This window comes from Pan troglodytes, chromosome 13 (genome assembly GCF_028858775.2).
Source record: "Pan troglodytes isolate AG18354 chromosome 13, NHGRI_mPanTro3-v2.0_pri, whole genome shotgun sequence".
NCBI classification, from domain to species: Eukaryota; Metazoa; Chordata; class Mammalia; order Primates; family Hominidae; genus Pan; species Pan troglodytes.
Window position 1 is genome coordinate 91,981,629 of NC_072411.2, and position 23,866 is coordinate 92,005,494.

A 23,866-nucleotide genomic window follows, 5' to 3' on the forward strand; every position below is an offset into this window, starting at 1 on the left:
AGTCTTTTAAAAAATAAAACTTTTACTTTGGGATATTTGTAGATTTACATGCAACCATAAGTAATAGAGATCTTACGTACTTTTCACCCAGTTCTCCTCAATAGTAACATACTGCAAAACTATAGTACAATATCATAGCCAGGACATTAGTGTTAATATACTAAAGACAGAATATTTTCATTGATCCCTCATATATTATACTTCTATAATTTTCTTCCTTTTTCTTCTTCTTTTTTTTTTTGGAGACAGAGCTGTCGCCCAGGCTGGAGTGCAATGGCAGGATCTCAGCTCACTGCAACCTCCACCTCCCAGGTTCAAGCAATTCTCATGCCTCAGCCTCCTGAATAGCTCAGATTACAGGCATGCACCACCATGCCCAGCTAATTTTTGTATTTTTAGTAGAGATGGGGTTTCACTATATTGGCCAGGCTTGTCTGGAGCTCCTGGCCGCAAATGATCCACCCGCTTCGGCCTCCCAAAGTGCTGGGATTACAGGTGTAAGCCACTGTGCCCAGCCTATACTTAAATAATTTTCATATACCTGTACTAGAGGTCTATAATTTTGTCATTTCAAGAATGTTACATAATATGGAATCATACAGAATGTAAACTTTTATGATTGGCTTCTTTTAGACTCATTTTAATTCTCTGAATTGTCATCCAGGTTGTTAAATGTATCAGTAGTTCATTCTTTTTTACTCCTGGGTAGTATTCCTTTGTATGGATGTACCACAGTTTGTTTAGTCATTTATTCATTGAAGGACATCTGAGTTATTTCCAAAACAGAGTAAAATCTGGTTTCATTCACCGTATAATTTATAGTTTTCCATTTTACTCTTCAGTTCATGATTGATTTTTTTGTTTTGTATGAGCTTTTAATTTTTTTCATTGGAACAGGATTTGGGGGTGGGGATACTAAACGTGGCAGGGTTCAACAAATTTACATTTTATCAAAATAAGGTTCTTAAAGAATATAATGATAACATATACTGTAACTCTTATAGCACAAACCCTCATATTAATTGAAGGTCACAGAAAAATACTGTAATGCTTTAAACAAAAGTTTTAAAATACATCAATGATGCAAGTTTCAAACAAAATGCAGTGATCAAAATACTTAACTGTCCTTTCATCAAGCTTTTACAAACACTGTCTTCACTGTCTGAGCAAATCAGTTTTGGTTTCTTCATGGTCCTCCATCTGTCTTTTAACATGACACTTGTCCGGTTGTTGAATTTATAATGCAATAGTATTTTAGATCACTTTCCCTCTCCATATTTCCTCATGCCAGATCTCAAATTCTTGTCTTCTTCTCAAAACCATGTCTGTTTTTTTTCTAGCTCGGTGTTTTTCAGGAATTACTGGTTGACTCTCTGAAACAGGTATCCTGCTTTCAGTGGCTCTTCTGCTTTCTTTTTTCTTTTTTGCACTTTGAAGAGTTCTTACTCTTCTTTCTTTCTAATTAAGGTCTTGTTGCTGGGCTCCACATTTCAACTTAGATAAGAAAAGATTCTTGTGAGACCTTTTTCTTGTATCCAGATTAGCTTCAGTTTCTATTTCAGTATCATTACCATTAGGTTGATCTTGAGAAGTTATTGTTCTTGTTCTTTTACTTTCTACTACTTTTGCTGCTGCCTTCATTAGAAAGGTTGATGAATCCACTCTGCCAATTTGTGTTTTTTAATTGATAGAGTAGGACCATTTACATTTAATGTAATTATGGGCTTTAGCCTGTCATTTTAGATTTTTTCTGTTTCTGCTGTTTTTTATTTATCTGTTTTATTTTTTCTGCTTTCCTATGGGTCATGTCAAAATTTTTTAGAATTCCATTTTGACTTATCTTTAGTGTTTTTAAATATCTCTTTGTATAGTTTTTTAGAGGTTGCTCTATGTATTACATTATATATACATAACTTATCATTGTCTACTAGTGTTGTCATTTTACTAGTTTTAGTAAAGTGTAGAAACCTTACCTCCCTTTATGTTTTTTTTTACCCTCTCCTATTTATAATTGTCTTAAGTATTCTACATATGCTTAGAGCCCCAGGAAACAATATTATATAGATAATAGACAATATTATACTTGTTGTTTCATCCATTAAACATAACTTACAAAACTCGAGAGATAGAATATATAGTATTTATCTATGTTTTTTACTTATCATATTTCTTTCTTCCTGATATTCCAAGGTTTCTTCTTTAATTGTTCTTTCTGGTTAGAGAACTTTAGCTATTCTTATACAGTGGGCCTCCTAGTACCACACTCTCTTTTCCTTCATCTGAGAATGGCTTGATTTACCTGTCATTCCTGAAGGGTATGATTCTCAACATCCAGTAAAAACACCCTAGACTCAATTATATTGACTAGATATCACTTCACACTCACTAGTATGAGTATAATTTTTAAAAGAAAATAAGTGTTGGTGAGAATGTGGAGAAATTGTAACACTCAAACATTACTGGTGGGGATGTAAAATGGTACAGCTGTTATAGGAAATACAGTCTTGAGTTAAAGAGTTAAACATAATTACCATATAACCCAACAATTCAACTCTCTAGTATATATCCCAAAGAATTGAAAATGGTAGTCAAATATATAGTTGTACACAAATGTTCATAGCAGCACTATTCACAATGGCCAAAAAGTGAAAACCTAAATTTCTATCAATAAATATATTGTCCACAAATGTGGTATATCTATAAAATGGAATATTATTCAGCCATACAAAAGAATGAAGTACTGGCACATAGTATAGTGTGGATAAACCTGAAAAATATTATGTTAAGTGAAAGAACCCAGGTATAAATATCACAACTGGTATGATTCCATTTACCATAGTCCCCCCTTATCCACAGTTTTACTTTCCATGGTGTTAGTTACCTCTAGTTAACCATGGTCCAAAAATATTAAATAGAAAATTCTGGAAATAATTCATAAGTTTTAAATTTTGGCACATTCTGAATAGTGTGATAAAATCTTGAAAGACTATACATAGAGTTTGGTACCATCTGCAGTTTTAGGCATCCATTGAGGGTCCTGGGACATATCCTTTGTGGACAGGGGGGACTACTGTATATGAAACTTCCAAAATAGGCAAACCCATAAAGACAGAAAGCAGACGAGTAGTTGCCAGTGGCTGGGGGAAGGGATAGATGGAGAATGACTGCTTAATGGGTGCAGAGTTTCCTTCTGAGCATTAAAAATGTCTTGGAACTAAAAGTGATAGTGGCACAACAGTATAGTGGATGTACCAAATGTTAATTAATTGTGTACTTTTAAATAGTTAATGGTTAATTTTATGTGAATTTTTACATCCTTTTTTTCTTTATTCTAAAAAAAAAAAAAACAGGATACATGTGCAGAGCGTGCAGGTTTGTTACATAGGTATAGGAGTGCCATGGTGGTTTACTGCACCTACTGACCCATCCTCTAAGTTCCCTCCCCTTACCCCCACTCCCCAACAGACTGTGGTGTGTGATGTTCTCCTTTCTGTGTCCATGTGTTCTCAATGTTCAGCTCCCACTTATGAGTAAGAACATGGGGTGTTTGGTTTTCTGTTCCTGTGTTGTTTGCTGAGGATGATGGCTTCCAGCTTCATCCATGCCCCTGTATAGGACATGATCTCATTCCCTTTTATGGCTGCAACATCACTTTTTAAAAAGCTGCTAGAGAAAGCTTCACTTTATGTTGTCTCTGTAGAGTCATCTCTAGCCTGAGTGTGAGCCTGCTTGTGTACATTCCTTATCCCTTCATCTTGCCCCTCCTCCATCCTCTTCCTCTATCTGCCTTCCTTCTTCCTTTTTCTCCCTTCCTCCCTTTCGAGGCCTTGATATAAAGTGGCAAGTAGCAGCCTACACACACAAACATTCTGAGTTTTTCCAACAAATTTCACTACACCTACAATAGTCTATCTTCCATGTTATTGTAGGATACAGTTATGCCAGATTTGCTGTGGCTTAATCAGGATTATTTACTTTCCAATCTACCATTTCTATGCCCTCACCATTGCTGGTCAACCATATATTCTCAGTTTGGTTCTGGTAACACCCCACTTCCAGTATTGTATTTTATATTAGATTTGTTTACTATAACATAAAAAATATAAATGTATTCTCTCATGGAGTCATCAATATAGGACTGATATGGCAGTTTGAAGATGTCAAATTCCTGGGCTTCTACTCTTTTCTTGCACTATCATTCTCAATATGTAACTTCCATCTCATGGTCTAGGATGGCTGTCCTAGATCCTGCCATCACATTTACGTTCCCACCAGTAGGCAGAAGAAGAAAGGAAAGTAGAGAGCATTATGTTGTTTTCCTTTAAGGCACAAATAGAAGTTGTACACCCTTCTGCTCATACCCAGCAGCAAGCAAGGCTAAGAAGTGCAGTTTTTATCTGGATGGATATGCCTAGCTAAAATGTAGTGTTCTATTCCTAAAGAAAGAGAGATGAATAGAGATCTTAATGGATAAGAAGCAATCCTGCCCCAAGGCCTGAGGGTACCACTATTCAATTTATACATTTCTGCTTAATTCCTGTTTTCAAGGCAACAGTTCAGTCCCACTTTCTTCTATGTCTTGTGTCACACTGTCTGAAACCTTTTTTGTTCAAATTCTCCAGCCCACAAATTTCTAGCATACTACAGGAGAAAGAACGAATGGAAGAATAATGACCTGGCCGAGTGTAGAAAGAGGAAAGATCTTGGAACCCATTTCTCAGCCTGCCCACTCACCCTGTCTTCTGGTACTTGATGCCTTCAAGGGTTAATGCTTTCTAGAATTTTCAGGGTGTATTGTCTTTCTTCTCATCAGGATAACTTATTCTGGCCTCTTCCGTTGTGCAAAGTCAATTGCTACACCTCCATCTACTTTATATCATCAGGAAATGTGAACTTTCTCACCCACTGATAGACCTTTTTTCTTTTTTATTTGTCTTTGTGGAATTATACCTTTATGATTCCTTAACTATCATTTCAGTGGAATTTCTGCTAGAAGAAGAAAAAAGCATATGGTCAATTTGCCGTGTTTGCCTGAAAGCTTTATATTTACTATTTTGTGTGAAATGTGTTTTGTAACCACACCATACTTTCTGTTGGTACTGTTTGCCTTAGAACTTTAGTTTTAAAGGTGGTTAGAGGAAGACAAGCAAAGAAGGCTGATAAGAAATAGTTAACAAGAAAAGTCAGGAAAATGTTGTGTCATAGAAGTTGAAAGAAGAAATTATTTCAGAAAGAATAAAATGGTCAGCTGTGTACAGTGCTGCTGAGAGGTCAAATAAGATGAAGACAAACCTGTGACCATTGGATTTGACAACATGAAGTTATTGGTGAATTTGTCAAAAATAATTTCATTGAAGTGATGAAGATCCCCAATATGGTGATTTGTAGAGATTAGGAGGTGAGGGATTCAAGGCATAAACTATAGGTATCCCTTAGAAGATTTTTTTAAAGGAGCAGAAAAATGGATGATAGTGAAGAAAGGTAGAGAATTATGGATAGATTCCATTCATCCTCCCTATTTTTAATATGGGCAATAAATAGCATGTGTATGTGCTAATGGGAATGTTTCAATAGAGAGGGAGTACTTCACAATGTAGAACAGAGAACAGAGTAGACCTAGAATTAGTTTGAGTAAAAGAGTAAGATCATCAGAATTTGTGTAGTATGATCAGCTGGCAGTCAGGAAGGTGTGCAGACATATCACCTTCTCACACATAATGAAGAACTATTAATTTGTTCACCTGACATTAAACAGATACTATGAACACCTGGATATGCAAAGTACTGACTGGGTTAGGCTCTGGGGAAAGGGTGATAGTTGTCTCTGTCCTCATGGAACTAGCAATTCATTAAATAGAGAATTTAAAATGAATTAGTAAGTATAAAGAAAGATAGGGGAAGTATAGGGTGCTGGATGAGCACATAGCAGAAAGGTTCTGGAAGAGGTAACAATAAAGTAGAAATGTGAAGGATTAGTGTGAGCTAGCCAGGTGAAGAGGGAACAATGAAATTGGCAGAAGAAATAGCATATACAAAAGCCCAATAATAAGAGAAACCTTAAAGAAGTTCTGTTTGGCTGAAGCTCAGCAGATAAAAGGGTAATAGCAAGAAAGGAGACTGAAAAGACAAGGATCATATCATTGTAACTTTTGTTAAAGTGTTGGCTTTTGCTGTGGCTGGTCATTGAAACATTTTAAACAGGAATTATATCAGATTTTAGAAGAAAAACAATTCTGGCTACTGCTTGCAGAATACATCAAAGGAGAGCCAGAAACAAGGAGACCAGTTTGAAAACTATCAGCTTAATCCATAACCAATATGAGTTGTCTAAACTAGACATGGGTATAGAGAGAAGTAGGTAGATTCAGCAGATACAGTTGATCCCTGCTGGTGAATTCTGTATTTGCAATTATGCCTACTCACTAAAATTTGCTTGTAACCCCCAAATCAGTACTTGCTGTACTTTCACAGTCATTTGTGGACATACACAGAGCAGCAGAAAAATTTGTGTTGTCCAATGTACATGTTCCCAGCTGAGGTTGAACAAGTCAACATCCTGCCTTCTTTTAGTTCTTATACTGTAAACAAATATCTTTTTCACCTATTATTTATTGCTATGTTTTTCTCATATCTGCACTTTTTATTGGTAATTTTACTGTTTAACCTGGCCCTAACCATATATTTAAAGTACTGTCTATATAGCGTTCCTCAGTGCAAGAAGGCCATGATGTACTTTATGGGGCAAGTATGTTTGTTAAGATAAGCTTCCACTGGGTGCGGTGGCTCATGCCTGTAGTCTTAGCACTTTGGGAGGCTGAGGCGGATGGATTGCCTGAGCTCAGGAGTTCAAGACCAGCCTGGACAACACGTTGAAACCTTGTCTCTACTAAAAATACAAAAAATTAGCCGGGTATGGCAGTGTATGCCTATAGTCCCAGCTACTCAGGAGGCTGAGGCAGGAGAATTGCTAGAACATGGGAGGCGGAGGTTGCAGTGAGCCAAGATCGCACCACTGCACTTCAGCCTGGGCGACAGAGTGAGACTCCATCTCTAAAAAAATAAATAAATAAAAATAAGCTTCATTATGGTATGAGTTATACTGCTGTTAACCATGAGCTCAATGTTAGTGAATGAAAGGTGTGTTTAAACAGAAACACACTTTCTGTCCTAGACAATAATCTCTTCTCATTATACTCATTTAACCTTGAGGGAGGGGGTTTCGCCTCACATTTCTGGCTTCAGAAACCACGTATTGCACATATGAAAGTGAACCCAAAGATTATCCTATCCTAAACTGTTCCTGAGATTCATTCATACCCACAAACAGACCTATGAACATGTCCAACTGGATGTCTTTTAGGAACATCTAACAATGTTGTGTGTTGACTGATTGCTGAAAATCTGTGACCAGAGGCTTACAGGAATGTAATCCTTGGTGGTTTAGTGTTCACTAATTCAGTGTTCATAGCAACTTTATAGAATATAACTTATGCAAATAGTAAGAATCTACTCAAGTAATAGAATATACTAGACTTAATAGTTCCTTAGATGGAGGTAATTATGAATGAGAAATAAAAGATAATTCCCAGGTTTTTGTCTTATACAAATGATAGTGCCATTTATGAAAAGAGGAAGAGCAGTTTTCGGGGAGGCAGTAGCCATAGGGGCTAGAGATAATAAGTTTAGTTTTTGACATGTTGAGTTAGATGTTCCTGAGAGACATCCGACTGGACATGTCCATAGGTTCATTTGTGGGTATGAATCTCAGGAACAGTTGAGGATAGGATGATCTTTGGGTTCACTTTCTGTATGTGCAATACATGTTTTCTGAAGCCAGGAATGTGAGATGAGACACCCTAACCCAAGGTTAGGGTATAAGATGAGAAGAGATTATGGTCTAGGACAGAATTTTGAGAAATGTCAATGAAGAGATGACTAAAGGAAGAGGGCATGCAAGGATACTAGAAGCAGAGTAGAGAGAGAAAAAATCAAGAAAATATACATTATTAAAGCCAGAAGAAAAGACCATTTCATGAAGGAAGGTGTTTGTATTATCAAATGTTATCAAGAGATTAAGGACTAAAAAGTATTCACTGGATTTAGTGAAAAGTACATTTATAGATCTTTCTGAGGATAGTCTCATGAAGTAATGATGGAAACTTAATTATACTGGATTGAGTAGACTGTGAAAAAGAAATCTGATTTGAAATTAATCTAGATACTTTTTCTTTAGTTTCTAAGTTTTCTGTTCAACTTTTGCATTATCATTGATATTCGGTTGATCACATATAAGCAAGAGATATAGGCATTTTTTCTTGACTATTTTCCAAGGATGAACCCACTAAATCTCACTGTTTATGGAGCTTTCCATTTCACTCTGCGGAAATGACACAATATGTTCCATCTCTGCACAGATAGAAAGATGCGCAATGATTTTTACACTTTTTTTGTTTCGTTTTGTTTTTTGTTTTTTTGAGACGGAGTCTCACTCTGTCATCCAGGCTGGAGTGCAGTGGCGCGATCTAGGCTCACTGCAAACTCCGCCTCCTGGGTTCACACCATTCTCCTGCCTCAGCCTTCCGGGACTACAAGCGCCCACTACCATGCCCCGCTAATTTTTTGGGTTTTTAGTAGAGACGGGGTTTCACTGTGTTAGCCAGGGTGGTCTCGATCTCCTGACCTCGTGATCCGCCCGCCTCGGCCTCCCAAAGTGCTGGGACTACAGGCGTGAGCCACCGCGCCCGGCCTTTTTTTTTTTTTTTTTTTTTGAGACGGATTCTGTCGCCCAGGCTGGAGTGCAGTGGCGCGATCTCGGCTCACTGCAAGCTCTGCCTCCCAGGTTCACGCCATTCTCCTGCCTCAGCCTCCTGAGTAGCTGGGGCTACAGGCGCCCGCCACCATGCCCGGCTAATTTTTTGTATATTTTTTAGTAGAGACGGGGTTTCACTGTGTTAGCCAGGATGGTCTCGATTTCCTGACCTCATGATGCGCCCGTCTTGGCCTCCGAAATTGCTGGGATTATAGGCATGAGCCACTGCGCCCGGCCTAATTAATTGTTTTTCTAAGAGCAAGGATCTTACTCTGTTGCCCAGGCTGGAGTCCAGTGGTGTGATCATAGCTCACTGCAGCCTCAAACTCCTGGATTCAAGTGATCCTCCTACCTCAACCTCCCAAGTAGCTAGGGCTATAGATGCACACCACCATGTCTGGTTAATTTTTTTTATTTTTATTTTTTGTAGAGACAGATCCCTGTCTCTCTGTTGCCCAGGCTGGTCTTGAACTCCTGACCTCAAGTGATCCTCCTACCTCAGCCTCCCAAAGTACTGGGATTACAGGCATGAGTCCCCATGCCCAGCAATGAACTTAATTTTGCAATACCTTTGCTACTTTAAATATTCAGTACTCAGGCTGAAATCTCAGTTCTACGCTCTTTCTTATCTGCTAACTATAAAAGTTTAGAATAGCTTAATATATTATACACTTTTGGTCAGAGAGTGAATAGTTTATAGAGTATAGAGGAGTTTTTTTAAAAATGAAATCGAATTAACAGTTGAACACTCACATTTCAAGAACAAAGTGAAAAATAGTGTACGAATAAGTTTTAGTGAGAATAATATTGATTTTATGCAGCTATTCTTTTCTTTTTAACTTTTAATGTGCGATAATGGTAGACTTACAAAAATAGTATGAAGAATTCTGTACACACTTCACCCAGATTCTCAAAATATTAACGTTTTACCACATTGCTTTACCATTCTTTCTTTTCTCTGAAACATTTTGAAGATTTTAAGTTGTACACATGATGCTCCTTAACCTCTAAACACTTCAGTGTTTTTTCCCTAAAAATAAGGATATTCTCTGGTGTAATCTTAATACAGTCATCAAATCAGGAAATTAACATTGATATAGTACTATTGTCTAGTATATAAGCCTGTGCTGTTCAGTCTGGTGGCCACTAGCCATATGTGGCTATTTAAATAAATTAAATACATTAGAAATTCAGTTTCTCATTTCAGGCACTCAGCAGTCCAGTGGTTATTGTATTGGAGAGCATAGATATAGAACACTACCATCATTGCAGAAAGTTGTATTTGTAATGCTCTAGACATTCAAATGTTGCCAGTTGTCCCATTAATGTCTTTTGTAGTAAATAAAAGATGATTTTTTTCCTGTTTCAGGAATGATTGTGCAATCAAGTGACATTTGGATTTCATGTCTTTTTAGTATTGTTTAATCTGGAATTGTTTACAGAATTAATTTATCTTTCAGGTCCTTAACATTTTTCAAGAGTTACAGGCCTGTTATTTTATTAAATGTGCCTTATTTGGAGTTTGGTGTTTCCTTCAGATTAGTATCAGATATTGGATATTCAGGAACAATACTACAGAAATGCATTTGTGTCTTTTTCAGTGAATCATATTTGAAGGCCCATTATATCAATTTTTCTTGTTACTGGTAATGTTAACATTGATTTATCAGGTTCATTGATCTATTTCCATTGTAAAGTTGGAGAAGCTTTTTTTATTTTAAAAAAGTTCATTTACCAATTTTAACAATCGAGAAAAAAGTCTGACTATAATACTTGATGACATAGACATCATGTTTAAGTAGAAAACACAAGAATAAAAAAAGCAATTATCACAGATAATATTTCACAGCTTCAGTTGTTTCCTTCAAATTTGCTTTATGTAATTGGGTGGATATAAATTAATAAACAGAAATTTAAGCAAGATACATGTAACAATTTAACACAACTTGATACTCTAATTTCTTTCAATTTTTCTCAAATTCATCTTTAAGTCTTTCCATCATGGGGCTCATAAGGAAATTTAACCAACATATGGATACTATAGTTGAATGTCAAATCTTTACAAAGTACTTAAGAGATACTAAATTCCTCTATATTGCAATTATGAAGAACCTTCATGACACTGTGTTTTGCATGTAGAAAAATGTTAGAGTCCAATATGCAGCTCAACATAAAATAATAAGAAACATTTCTGATTTCTTTGTTAGGTTGAGACCACTTTTCCTTTTCCTAATGAATGATTTTTCTTTACTGTTATGTCACTGAAGTGAAAAAGTAGGTCACCTAGGAGTATATACGAAAAAATAAACACATTAAATGGATAAAACATTACTACTATGTCTTTACCTCTAACACTTCAGAAGCCTAGAGATTTAAAGTATTCTTACATTAACTGGAAGAAAAAATGGAGAAATTCCTTCTTTTTTGAGATCACAACTATGAAGTCATGTGGTTATACAAATTCTGCATTTGTGTGCAAAATGTGAAACACACTTTTTGCTTCTACTTGCTTCATTTTGTCAGTTAGCTAGCAGGACTTAATAGATACCTTTCCAAGAAACAGGGACTGAGATGTGTTTTATGTAACTTCAGTAACCTCAGCATTACAGTAATGAGGGATGCAGTATCTTTTTGCTATGGTTCAAGACAAGAGGGAAGGAGGTCACAGAAAACAGAATAAATCAAAATTGTTACAGCTGAGTAACTATTTCTCATGAGGTCTCACCGTGGTGCCACCTTCATTTTTCATAAACATGGTGGCATAATTCAATCTCAATAAATCAGAATTCTTAATACTTAAAATTTACCTTGATTTTCAATTATCACCATATTAACAACCAAAATAATTAGATAAAACACACAGGAAAGTGTAATATTAAACCCCACTTTAATAGAGTTGGTTTATTGACACTTTTTTTTTTAATAGAAAAGGGATAGTGCATCTCAGTTTGCTTACAAGCTAGGAGATCACTTTGAATTCTGCATTTCCTGACTGCAAACAGAATATAGCACTTATAACAGATTATAAATAAACTGGTTTTCAAGCATAGAACTAGCCCAATGATAATAATACACTATTTAAAAGGACCTAAGGCAATGAATTCCATTTCTAATGGAAAAAAATAACTGTGCAAACAAGCTTTAAACTACTTTTTTTGTGTGTGCCAGTGTTATAAAATGCAGCTTTTAATAAAACCTTGACCCAAATGCCAGTAACATCAGAAAAGAATTTGGGGATGGGGAGGGGGAAGAGAAGAAAGTTATTTCATTTAGGAAAATAACTACTATCTTTTGCTTATCTTCAGTACATACAATTTAAACAAATAAGCTGCTGTAACACTTTACACAATTCCTATGTACTGGAGCAAAAACAAGGTCTAAATACAGTTATATTTTTGAACATTGGGTCAAGGCCTTACATAAAAATACCATCCTACTTTTCTCTCTAAGTTTTGAAATATCATGTACTTTCCCCCAACATCTGCAGCCATCCAGGAATTTTTAGGAAACTTTTGTGCATGATCTTAATTCCTAATCCCTGGTTCTTTGGGCTCAGTGACAACAGATCAAAACCCCCCAACATGATGGTTCACTTGAAGTCAGATGAGACACCCTGGCTCAATAGTCTCCTAGGTTGAAAGCAGTGCTGCATCAACTGGCTCCATGGAGGAGGGGCACGTGAAGGATCTCATCTACCAGTCATAATACAGTCCAGGTGGTAGATGTACATGCACGGTAGAAATTGAATTGGGGCTGGGCGCGGTGGCTTCACGCCTGTAATCCCAGCACTTTGGGAGGCCGAGATGGGCGAATCATGAGGTCAAGAAATCGAGACCATCCTGGCCAACATAGTGAAACCCCGTCTCTACTAAAAATACAAAAATTAGCTGGCGTGGTGGCGCGCCCCTGTAGTCCCAGCTACTCCGGAGGCTGAGGCAGGAGAATCGCTTGAACCTGGGAGGCAGAGGTTGCAGTGAGCCAAGATCGCACCACTGCACTCCAGCCTGGGTGACAAGAAGGAAACTCCCTCTCAAAAAAAAAAAAAAAAAGAAAGAAATTGAATTGGGTCCCCATAAACGAAGTCCATCATACAGATCACACACTCCCAGATCTGTTTTACTGATCCATCTCTTCCAGGGTCATAAACTCCTTTAGTCAGATGTTGTATAAGGCCTATTCTTTGAACTATCCTAATTTGTTAGGATAGGTGTTTGCTAGGTGTTGGATGGTAGACTGGAACTGGAACCTGTTCCTGATATGGCAGCGGCTCCTGATACGGCTTAGTTCCCTCGCTAAAGCTAGCCCAGTCTGACTGAGACTCCTGAAGCAGGGAGATGTCATCCGAGGTGGGGGATTTGAGGCAGTTCCCCATCTTCTGGGGCCAAGGGGTGGGTGTGTAATCTGTGCACTGACAGTCTTCTCTATTTTCTACCTTGAAATTAATAAGTATGTGGGATACTTTGAGACTATGTAAATATATTGTTGCTCATACTTTCCTCCACTAGTTTTAGCATCTACTGATGATGATTCTTACTTGAAACAGTTATGGTGGTTTGTGAAATGGTGGTTTTTTTTTTTTTTAATTTTATTTTGAATTAATTTACATTTACAAAAATTGTAAAAATAGTACACCCTTCACCCCAAATGTTAACATCTTACACAATCATAATATAATAATTGTACTGTGTATAGAAAACAGGAAATTAACATTGATGCAATATTGTTATTATTATTATTTTGAAGACAGAGTCGCACTCTGTCACCCATGCTGGAGTGCAGTGGTGCGATCATAGCTCATATTAACCTCAAACTCCCAGGCTCAAACAGTCCTCCTGTGTCAGTCTCTCTAGTAGCTAGGACTACAGGTACACATCACCACACCTGGCTAATTAAAAATTTTTTTGTGCGTGGTGACAGGGTCTCGCTATGTTCCCCAGGCTGGTCTCGAACTCCTGTCCTCAAGTGATCCTCCTGCCTCAGCCTCCCTCCTCAAGCAAACTCTTGTCCTCAAGTGATCCTCCTGCCTCAGCCCCAAATGTGCACAATCGTGGCTCACTGCAGCCTTGACTTTTTGGGCTCAGGTGATCCTCCCACCTCAGCCTCCCAAGTAGCTGAAACTATAGGCACGCACCACCATGCTCAGCTAATTTTTTGTAATTTTTTGGGGAGAGATGGGGTTTCACCATGTTGTCTAGGCTGGTCTCGAACTCATGAGCTCAAGTGATCTACCCACCTTGTCCTCTTAAAATGCTGGGATTTACAGGCATGAGCCCCAGCCCGATACAATATTATTAACTGATTTACAGACCTTATTTAAATTTTGCCAATTTCCCAACTAATGTCCTTCAAAGCAAAAGAAAAAAGTTCTAAATTTTGCCAAACACCTCACTGTTCTTACTTTGGTCCAGAATCCCTCATCGTGTTTAGTTGTCATGGCTTTCTTATGTGATTAGCAGAGATTAACAGATGATCATCTTTATCCATGTGACCAACAAGACCAAAAAGGGATAATTCCTCAGTCTTTCTTTTTATGACAAATGGTCGTTAAAAAGTGAGGTCAGGAGTTCGAGACCAGCCTGGCCAACATAGTGAAATCCCGTCTCCACTAAAAATACAAAAATTAGCTGGATGTGGTGGCACGCACCTGTAGTCCCAGCTACTCGGGAGGCTGAGGCAGGATAATTGCTTCAACCTGGGAGGTGGAGGTTGCAGTGAGCCGAGATCGCACCATTGCACTCCAGCCTGGGCGACAGAGCGAGACTCCAACTCAAAAAAAAAAAAAAAAGTCATTCTATTCATGATAAATGCTGATTCTCCCCCCACCACCACACACGCACACCACTTCTAATATATATACCACATTTATTAGTTGGAATTCTATTTTGGGGAAGAATTATCCCTTCTCCTTTATTTACTACTATTGGTAGGAACTCGTGCACCTTTAGTCCCAGCCACTCAGGAGGCTGAGGCAGAAGGATTGCTTGAACCTGGGGACGTCGAGGCTGCAGTGAGTCAGGATAGTGCCACTATACTCCAGCCTGTGCAACAGAGTGATACCCTCTCTTTCAAAAAAAAAAAAAGAATCCATTACTATCATTAGTTATTTTGATGCTACATTATCCTAGATTTGACCAGTGAGAGCCTTTCAAGCAGGTTTTTATTGACTGAATATGTCTCCTGGTAAAAATGGGATTGTTTTACATTATTGGTAACATTTAATTAAAAGCCACATGGAATATGGCTTTGTCTATCAACTGAGTATCTTAAAGATACTTAAAATACTTGTATCATTGTTAGGGTCCGAAAAAGCAAAGATTACTGATCATATATTGCCGGTAGCTCATATCTAGATTATCCTATGTCTCATGCCCATCACTGAGAACATTATGTCATCACCAGCATCACTTTATTAATGTTTAATTTGGGCAGATATTCAGTATCTTCAGTTTTCAGATTTGAGAAAAAACTTATATAATCAGCATTTAGTTATTAATATTTTCTTGCTTGTTAAGTGCCTTTACTAATGCCAGTGCTTGTGAAACTAGGTTAACACTATATTTGGGTTGAAACTGATAGTTTACTCATGTAACAGAAGTATCTCTCATAAAGACTTCTACTCCTTTTGGGAGGGAGATGTGAGAGTGGGGGCAGAAACAGTGTCTTAGAAAATCAAAACTGTGTACCTAGTGTCTAGCATTATGTTTGTCACACTTAATACTCAGTAAATGTTTGTTGAATAAATGAATAATACCCAAGGAAGGGCCCACCTTCCCATTTCTTTTATTTTCAATTCTTTTTAGATGATTTTTAAACAGTCATTTTTCATATGTGGGCCATTTTTGTTTGTCACATTTTACTGCCTAAATATCTAAAATTATCAAAGCCTTTCCAAATTGTCTTCTGTGGAAAAATATGTGGGTTGAAATTTTCAAAAAGGGGTAGAGATTTCATCTACAAAAATTAAATTGCTTTCTTTTTTGGACTTAGCTTACAGAGCCTTTAATATGTTAACTACATACCATGAATCTCTTAGAGATGGGAGAATACCCAACATTTTTTAAATTTATTAATGATAAAAACCTATTTTTCTCAGTTTCTAAGAGACTATAGGAAATGCTTATCTGATTTTTTAAAAACTTGCTTAACTCTCTTTAGGCTTATTTCTTTGTTAATATTTGATATTATTTTGTCACTTTTGGACTACTTGATATGCTCCAAATGAATTTTCTTTCTCACTAACCTGGACAGCCTTTTCTCAGCTAAATATGGCATGTCCTAAGAAGTCCATTGATTGCCCAAAAAGCTGAGCCCATGGATTAGAAATAGCCTTAAGAAGATTACTCATCTAAACATTTGCCACACATTTATCAGAGAAATTTAATGCAATTTTTCTAAGTCATCTAAATTCTTTGTAAGCCATTCTATACACCTTGGTAGGAGATGTTTCATATTTGTAGAAATTTCAAATATTCAAAGAATGTTGAGTCAGTCTCTCAATTGGCAAAATTATACAGAGTAAGAAAAATGTCCATAGAAATAGAACCAAGAGAAGTCTATATAAATAGTAGTGTGAAGAAGAGTGAATTCCTTTGTAGCTGTAACATCACATTTTTTGCATGTTGCACACATTGTTTAGCCATTTCTGAACACATTTCCATTTACGTCATTTGTAAAAACTGCCTAGCCTCATATTCTGGAAAACTGACAAAGTTTGTAATGAACAGATGCAGATTCCATAATTGTAATTGGCCTTTATTCTAAACTAATTTTTGGTTCATGCATTGTTAACGATTTCTATTTTTCTCCATTTTTACCTTAAAATTGGAAAGACTATATTTTAGAGGGAAACATTTTTGTTGACTTTTAAAAATCAAGACTTACTACATTATGACCTGTAGGTTCTCCAATTACCTATATTTAAATCTAGAATTTTAAGGGTGCCTTTTTAATATTTCCTGTTAATACTTAATTTTACATAATCTTTTAAATTTTTCTTTTATAATTCCCAGATAAACACATCAGTTTTAAATGAAACCCCTTTTTAATTTTTTTCTATAATTAATACTATGTTGTTTTTAAATAATATATAGATCATTTAGAATATAAAAGATTATAAAGAATTTATTATATCTATTTTATGTTTTTACAATTCAAGTCTTTCTTAAAGTGAATAATAAATATTAGTAGAGCCTCAAACAGAAACAAAAAGATATATTCTCATATTGTTTTATTATTGTATGATTTTCTAACAATGCCATTTAAAGGACTGACTTTCCAAAGCAGGACTAATTCAGGTGAATCTCTGATTGTCTCAAAGGGACTATATGATTTGGCTGCAAGCATAATGCATGTAGCGTTTTTAAATAAGATGAGATAAACCTGAAAATTTCTGATCTTTGAACAGCTCCTATGACAGCTTCTGACTAGTGCCAAATTTTGTCATATGAATGGGGATCATGATATTTATTAATGAAGGAATGGGTTTTTAAAATAATTTTTTTTAGTGTTTATACATCCTTTTTATTAAAGTATGAAATACAGAGCAAGTGTTTTGGCATATTGTTGCTTGCTATAAGGAAGATTTAATAGCTTGTTTGGGTCTATTAATATGAAGAGAAGTCATTTGGAGTTCAGATATATATTTAGAACTAGCATGTGTGCAAAAAGATACAAAGTGAATCAAATTCTGGAAAAGATAGTTTGAAGAAAAGAAGTTGATATTTTCAAGCTAACATTGGTAAAGTAAATATCGAAAAGATAATTAAATATTTTCTTTATTTTGAATATTTTATTAAGGATCCCAAAAAGAAACTTAGAATGGACAGAATTAAATCAGTGAAAGTATGAAACTCTTTTTCTAAAATAATAGGTACATAAATATAATTTTCAAATGGAGTCTAGGAAACCCAAAATGCTTACTGCAGTTAGGTATAGGAGATGATTACAAACTGAACAGCTGTCTGAGTTTAGTAACACAAAGCTATTTGTTACTGCTTGTAGCAAATTTAGTTATGTTATATAAATTAGTTTTCTCTGATTTTGAAAATGTCTTTATCATGATTTTTGCATGAAGAGAAAATCTTCACATTTCACATACTTTTCAGCAAATATTAATAGGAATTCAATGACTTGTTCTTTAACTTTTAATTTGTTGATCAAAAGATGTGTATAATATTAAAAAATACATGCCAAGTTGGTTTGCTGCATGAATTTTATAGCATATAATAAATGAAAACCCTGGTGACCTTTTGGCCTTGTTGGTCACATGCATGAAGATGATTATCTGTTAATCTCTGCTAATCACTAGTACATCCTTTTACAGAAGACAGAACAGTTTTTGGTTGTGTTTCATTTGCTCTTTTGAAAAGTGCTTTAACAAGAAACTTTAGGAAATCATTTAATATTGTAAGATTATAAAATAATGGATATTTTCTATCTAAAGATGGTAAATTTAAAATGAGAATTAGAATTCTATACAGGAGTAATATTGAAAAAAAATTCAACATGTATATGTCTCCATATTTTATTTTGGTATTTTTATGGGTTTGTTTTAGATGCCAATAACAGTTTTTTGAATGTCATAGACTTGAATGACTCTGTTAGACTTGTTGATACACACATACACACACACACACACCCCCCCCACACACACGGCTATCTCTCACACACTTTCACATATGCAGTGCGTTATTGTTATAACTGTAAAATTTTAAAAACTGTCAGAGAAAAACAGTGCCTCTCATGCTTTGATATATGTATGATTCACCTAGGACCTTGTTAAAATCTAGATTCTAAGTCAATAGTTCTAGGGTAGGTTTTGAGAGTCTGGAATTATAGCAAGTTCCCAAATCATGACTATTCTGCTACTCCAGGGTCAGAAAACTTTTTCTATTAAGGATCAGGTAGTAATATTTTAATATTTTAGGCTTTGCAGGACAAGAAGCAAAATCGAGGATATTCTGTAGGATATTTCCTACATTATAGGATAAAGAAACAAATGTCCACAAATTTTTTTATTGATGAAATTCAAGAAATAATTGAGAAATTTTTCATGGTATAGCTGTATACACTACTTAATAAAAAGGAATGATCTGATACACACAACAACAGAATGAATCTCAAAAACATTATGCTGGGTGAAAGAGACCTTACACAGAAACTACATACTATGTGATTCCATTTATATGAAGCTCTGGAAAATACAAACTGAGCCAGACACAATGCCTAATGCCTGTAATCCCAGCACTTTGGGAGGCTGAGGAGGAAGAATCACTTGAGGCCCAGAGTTCAAGACCAGCCTGGGCAACATAGCGAGACCCCTGTCCCTGTCAGTACACGGAAAATAAAAAAATGTATGTGGGCATAATGGTGCATGCCTGTAGTCCCAGTTACTTGGGAGGCTGAGGCAGGGGTATGGTGTGAGCCCAGGAGATTGAGGTTACAGTGAGCTATGATCATGCGACTGTACTTCAGCCTAAGTGGCAGAGCAAGACCCCCTGTCTCTTCAAAAGAAAAGGGAGAAAGAAAATACAAACTAAAAAACAATAACAGAAAGCTGATGATGGTTATATGGAGACAGGAGTGAAGGGATGGACTGACTACAAAGGAACCTGAAGGAACTGTTTGGATGATGGAAATGTTCTGTATGCTGGTTGTGGTAGTGGTTATGCAGGTGTATATGTCCTTCAAAACTTATTGAACTTGGGAAAGCCAGCTGACATGTTGTGAGGACACTCAAGCAGCCCTGTGGAGAGATTTTAGGTTCCAAAATGGTGTAGAAGCAAGTTGGCTTCACTCCCCTTCACAGAAAACCACAAACAAGAGAGCACCGAGATCATCACCAGCAATATCCCAGCACTCAAATATTAAGATAAAACAGTTTGTAGAATCACAGGGAAATCAAGAACAAAATCTTTGAGCAAAACTCTATAGGAAAAAAATCTAATAATCCAATTGAAAAATTGGCAGAAGATTTGAATAGAATCTGAAAAGAAGACACACAAATGGCAAACCGATAAATGAAAAGGTGCTCAACATCCTTGACCATCAGAGAAATGCAAATCAAAACAACGAGATATCATCTCACGCCAGTTAAAATGGCTCATATACAAAAGGTGGGCAATAACAAATGCTGGCAAGGATATGAAGAAAAGGGAACCCTCATACACTGTTGATGGGAATGTAAATTAATATAACCACTGTGGAAAGCAGTTTGGAGTTTCCTCAAAAAACTAAAAATAAAGCTACCATATGACTTAGCAATTCCACTGCTCTCTGTATACCCAAAAGAAAGGAAATTGGCATACTGAAGAGATACCTGCATTCCCATGTTTGTTGCAGCTCTGTTCACAATAGCCAAGATTTAGAAGGAACCTAAGTGTTTATCAACAGATAAATGGATAAAGAAAATGTGGTACTTAGGCCAGGTGCGGTGGCTCACGCCTATAATCCCAGGACTTTGGGAGGCTGAGGCGTGTGGATTGCCTGAGCTAAGGAGTTTGAGACCAGCCTGGGCAACATGGTGAACCCCGTCTCTACTAAAGTACAAAAAAATTAGCTGGACATGGCGGCATGTGCCTATAATCCCAGCTACTTGGGAGGCTGAGGCAGGAGAATAGCTTGAACCCAGGAAGTAGAGGTTGCTGTGAGCCGAGATCATGCTGCCACTGCACTCCAGCCTGGGTGACAGAACGAGACTCCATCTCAAAAAAAAAAAAAAGAAAGAAAGAAAATGTGGTACTTATACTATGGTGTACTATTCAGCCATGAAAAAGAATGAGATTCAGTCATTTTCAACAACATGGATGGAACTGGAGGTCATTATGGTAAGTGAAATAAGCCAGGCACAGAAAGACAAACATCGCATGTTCTCACTTACTTGTGGGATCTAAAAATCAAAACAAATTAAATCATGGAGATAAAGAGTAGAAGGATGGTTACCAGAGGCTAGGAAGCATGGTGGGGATGGTTAATGGTTACAAAAAAATATTTAGAATGAATGAATAAGACCTAGTATTTGCTAGCAAAACGGTGACTATAGTCAATAATAATTTAATTGTACATTTAAAAATAACTAAAAGAGTATAATTGGACTGTTTATAACACAAAGGATAAATGCTTGGGGGAATGGATACCCCATCTTCCATGATGTAATTATTACACATTGCATGCCTGTATCAAAACATCTCATGTACCCCATAAATACATACATCTACCCACAAAAATTAAAAATATTAAAAAATTTGAGTAGATAGTAATAGAATTGGACTTCCGTATCTTCAGTGCCCTTCCCCACAATCAGTCCAGCACCAGGCACGTGGAACATTTCTCCTCCTGACTCATGGTTTCTACACTGGAAAAAGTGAGGTTGAGATGGATAACCAGCTTCCCCACCGTCTTGGGTTCCTGACAGGAGACCTGTCCCTGCTTCAACCCACAGGAAGCATTGGGAGTGTGTGAAGGAAGAAATATTCCTGAGGACAGCCAGAGACAAAGCAGGGAAGTGGGACTATCATCCCCAGCCATGGAAACTCTGCTCTGTTACTCCACCAAAGGAGATGCCAAATCAATCAGTGTGGCCTTTCAGTGGCACCATGCTGTAGGAGGTTTGTTCCATCGTTCCCGTGGGCAAAAACCCCCAGCCAGACTTTCTACACGTTACTGGAATATCTCCTGCGGGACCTTCCCAATTTGGGATGGGCAACACTCTGATTGTTTACTAGAAATGAGGCAAATCTGTGCTTAAGGTACCATTTAGTGCCAAAAAAGAGTCTACAACCTAGCAGGGGAAAAAAAAAGTAAATTACAAAGAATCTCTAAGTAAAGGTATCTAATAAAAACCAAAACAAGCCAGACAGAGAACACTGGCATAAATAACCAATCCTTCCATCCAAAGACATAGACATACAGGAAGCAACAACAGAGAACCTCCTCTAATGGATAAGGCAAGGAACCAGTGACTGACTTTAACAAGATGGTGATGTGTGAACTCTATGACTAATCATTCAAAATACAGTTTTAAAAAAACTCAGTGATCTTCAAGATAATACAGAAAAGCAATTCAGAAACTTGTGAGATAATTTAACAGAGAGATTGAAATAATTTTTAAAAATCAAATATTGGAACTGAGAAATATATTAGTTGAACTGCAAAATTCACTAGGAACTCTTAAGAGTAGACTGGATCACACAGAGGAAAGGATCAGCAAGCTGTAAACAGGCTATTTGAAAATACACAGTCAGTCAGGCATGGTGGCTCACACCTGTGGTCCCAGCACTTTGGGAGGCCGAGGCAGGTGGATCAGGCTGGTCAGGAGTTCGAGACCAGCCTGACCAACAAGGTGAAACCCCATCTCTACTAACAATACAAAAATTGGCCAGGTGTGGTGGCTCACGCCTGTAATCCCAGCACTTTGGAAGGCTGAGGTGGGTGGATCACAAGGTCAGGAGATCGAGACCATCTTGGCTAACATGGTGAAACCCCATCTCCACTAAAAATACAAAAATTTAGCCTAGTGTGGTGGTGGGCCCCTGTAGTTCCAGCTACTTGGGAGGCTGAGGCAGGAGAATGGCATAAACCCAGGAGGCGGAGTTTGCAGTGAGCCGAGATCGCGCCACTGCACTCCGGCTTGGGCGACAGAGCAAGACTTCATCTCAAAAAAAACAAAAAATTAGCCAGGTGTGGTGGCAGCTGCCTGTAGTCCCAGCTACTTGGGAGGCTGAGACAGGAGAATGGTGTGAACTCAGGAGGCGGAGCTTGCAGTGAGCTGAGATTGCACCATTGCACTCCAGCCTGGGCAACAGGGGGGAAAAAAAAGAAAAGAAAATACACAGTCAAAGGAGAAAAAAGAACAAAGGAACAAAGATTGCCTACAAGATATAGAAAATTACTTCAAAGACCAGGTTTAAGAATTACTGGTGTTTAAGAGGAAGCTGAGCAAGAGCAAGGGGTAGAAAGCTTTCAAAAAAAACATTCACAGGAAATTTTCCAAAACTTGAGGAGATAAATATTCAGGTATTGAAAGGCCAGAGGGCTGGGCACAGTGGCTCATGCCTGTAATCCTAGTACTTTGGGAGGCTGAGATGAAACCCCACCTACACTAAAAATACAAAAAATTAGCCAGGCGTGGTGGCGGACACCTATAGTCAGATACTTGGGAGGCTGAGGCAGGAGAATGGCATGAACCTGGGAGGCGGAGCTTGCAGTGAGCCAAGATCGCGCCACTGCACTCCAACCTGGGCGACAGAGCAAGACTCCGTCTCAAAAAAAAAACTATTGAAAGGCCAGAGAATACCAAATTTGTTCCAAATCAGACACCCATGGATATAATAAACCCTCAAAGGTCAAGGATAAATGGAGGATCTTAAAAATAGCAAGAGAAAAGAAGAATATAACACATAAAGGAGGTTTAATTCATTGGGCAATAGACTTCTCAATAGAAATCAGGCCAGGAGGAAGTGTAGTGACATTTTCTAACTGCCATCCAATAATACTGTACCCAGCAAAGTTTTCCTTCAACTATAAAGGAGAGATAAAGCCTTTCCCAGACAAATAAAAGCTGAGTAAATTCACCACCATCAGACTTATTTTACAAGAAATGCTAACTTCAATCTTAAAAAAACCAAGCTAACACGTGAAAAGAAAACATTGAAAAGTATAAAATCCACTGGTAAAATTAAATACACAGACAAACTTAGGATGTAATTGTGGTGTGAGATCCACTCATAACTCCAGTATGAAGGCCAAAAGACAAGTGTCTGGAAAACAACAATAGCTACAGCAACCTGTTAAGAGATAAGCAGTATAAAAATATGTAAATTGAGACAACATAAAGTCAAAATGTGGGAGGGTGGCGAGAATTTAAATGTAAAGTTTTTGTTTTGTTTTTAATTTTTGTTTTCACACTTTTCTTTGAGATCCAAAGTAAATATAAAATAAAATAACTTTGAGATCCAAAGTAAATATAAAATAAAATAACTTGTCATATCTATAAGATGTTTTTTGTGAGCCTCACATAACCACAATGCAAAAACCTGTAATAGATTCACTAAAAATAAA

General features: G+C 37.0%; 1 protein-coding gene and 2 pseudogenes across 2 annotated transcripts in view; 1 reads left to right on the top strand and 2 right to left on the bottom strand.

Annotated features, from left to right (window-relative positions):
• The window catches only part of C2BH2orf88 (chromosome 2B C2orf88 homolog), a 328,152-nt gene that overhangs the window by 36,907 nt on the left and 267,379 nt on the right, over positions 1-23,866 (top strand). The gene's annotated exons all lie outside the window — the stretch shown is intronic.
• LOC100615428 (telomeric repeat-binding factor 1-like) lies at positions 1,053-2,331 on the bottom strand (annotated as a pseudogene).
• LOC107973668 (RING finger protein 11-like) lies at positions 12,409-13,193 on the bottom strand (annotated as a pseudogene).